Source organism: Elaeis guineensis, chromosome 3 (genome assembly GCF_000442705.2).
Source record: "Elaeis guineensis isolate ETL-2024a chromosome 3, EG11, whole genome shotgun sequence".
NCBI lineage: Eukaryota > Viridiplantae > Streptophyta > Magnoliopsida > Arecales > Arecaceae > Elaeis > Elaeis guineensis.
The window spans coordinates 45,892,266-45,894,549 of record NC_025995.2 but is presented as its reverse complement, the minus strand read 5'-3'; positions in this window follow the sequence as shown (position 1 = coordinate 45,894,549).

The following is a 2,284-nucleotide window of genomic DNA, read 5'->3' as shown; positions in this document are numbered from 1 at the left end:
CACCTATATGCCATACCAGTGTCTCCACACTCATTGGTTAAGCGGACAACCAACCTATATGGCACACAACGACCTATGCTTGATAAATATTATCGTCCTTGGTAACAACGTATCATTTGATCGCGAACAGATTTAAGGACTAAACGACAAATCCTCCTTTGTCGAGTCTAAATAGTCCTAAGGACTTTACCACAACATAGGAGTTCATTAAAAGATGAAATATTTTGTGATGAAAAATATCAAAATAATTTTTATTAATTCATAATTCATGTAAAAATACAAAAATGAGCACAACCATCAATAGGCTGACGATTGGCTTTGGGACACTATTCCCAACAGGTCCACACCAAGGAGAATCTAGTGGATGCACTGATGAAGGTACTTTCATCGGATAGCTTTTGAAAATGTGGGACACTGATGTACTTGATGGATAGGATGGAGTTGGTTGAGACCTTAGGGCACCAAAGTGAAGATTGTTGAGCCTTATGTGGTGCTCCTAGAGCTCAAAGGATCAAGACTAAGGCCAAGGTCCAATGTCCATGAGGTGGTCATGGGATTTCTAGGGCTACTTTGAGTCCTAAGATGAAAGGCTGTCAGCCTTTTGGATCTTGAGGTTTAAAGATTTTGGGCCTTGAGGGACTAATTTATATTTAGACTAGAATTGAGTCTAAGATTATGAGATTGGATAGAGTCATGGGTGTATATGGGCTTGGGTGAGCACAATCTTATATTTAGCCAGAGGAGCTTTTGGGTTGGATCATATTGACCCTGTATATAAATATACACTGTATTCTGACTTGATGAAGTGAATGAATACTAAATCATTTTCTCTCTAATCTTCTCTCTCTTTCTTTCTCTCTCTAGTCTTCTCCACATTCTAGTAGTAAGAAACCCTAGGGTTTCTTGGCCGCCAATCTCAAAAAGGAAAGAAAGGAGGTGCTAGGGTTTCTAGCGCCCTCCTTTGTGCAAGCCCCCTTTTGTGCGCCCCCTCTTGGCCACCCAAGAGGAGTTCCATGTCCCTATAATTTACTTTTTGGAGGCCTCATCAAGGGTTCTTTCAGATCTTAAAAGGTGAATTTCAGATCTACTAGAGAAAGGGTTCAAATTACAGAAAGAAATTCTGCCGACAGGATTTATAAGGCTGCTAAAATCTTGAAAGCTATTTTTGTGTTACTGTGTTGCTGGCTTTCAAGGACCTCTATGACCTAATCCTAGTTATTTTCTGACATCCACAACCTGAGAAAGTTGCTCCAACAAGATGAAGCAATGAGAGAAAACTTAAGCTCGAAGAGAGTGTCTCTGAAGAGCAGCAAGTCATAGGACCTAAAGAACCTATTCATGATGAGCCATTACATGTATGTAACTCCTCCACCTCATAGATATAGTAGGATCTCCCATCACCTCGAAAGGTACTTAGGTATGCTTAATAGAAGATGTAGAAAGAAATTATTTCTTATGGGTGATAGCGAACATAGAGATCATCCCAAAACCTACAACGAGGTGATGTTAGACATCGACTCCAAAAAAGAGATGTGAAATAGCTTTTCTAACTGGATATCTTTGGAAGATATCTAGATGGAGTAGCTTATGGATTTCACTTCTCGTGATAAAAGATCACAAAATCTGTAATAATCTTGGAGTTGGAATATTCATTTTGATAATATGATCAAATTATTTGATTAGAAATGAAGAATTATGTGTTTACAAAAGGGTCAGTGGGAGTGCTATCATGTTCTCCATAATATACGTGGATGACATCCTCCTAAATGAAAGTGTCCAATACTGACATTGATTAAAATATAGTTGTATATAGAATTCTCCATGAAAGGCTTAGGGCAAGCATTCTATATTCTGAGAATATAAAGATCTATAGCGATAGATCCAATTGGATGCTTGTGTTTTCGCAAAAAAGTACAGAGAGTAAATGCTGAAAGGGTTCAGCATAGAAACCTTGAAGAGGGGTCTGCTACCTTCTTGGATATAGAAGTATGCCATGCTATGTACTTGAACTGATATAGTCATTACTGTGAATGTCATGAGTAAATATCAGTCGTATCCAGACTAGGAGCACTGGATTATTATGGAAACATGCTTAAGTATTTGAGAAGATCTAAGGATTTATTCTTAAGTTTTGGAGAAGGATCAAAGTCAGGAGTGAGAGAATATACCAATTCAGACATTATGTCTGATGTTAATGGTAGAATGTCTGCATCAAGGAGTATTTTTTTGTGTTATCATGATTCGATATCTTGGAAGGGTTTCAAGCAATCGATCCATGGAAGCT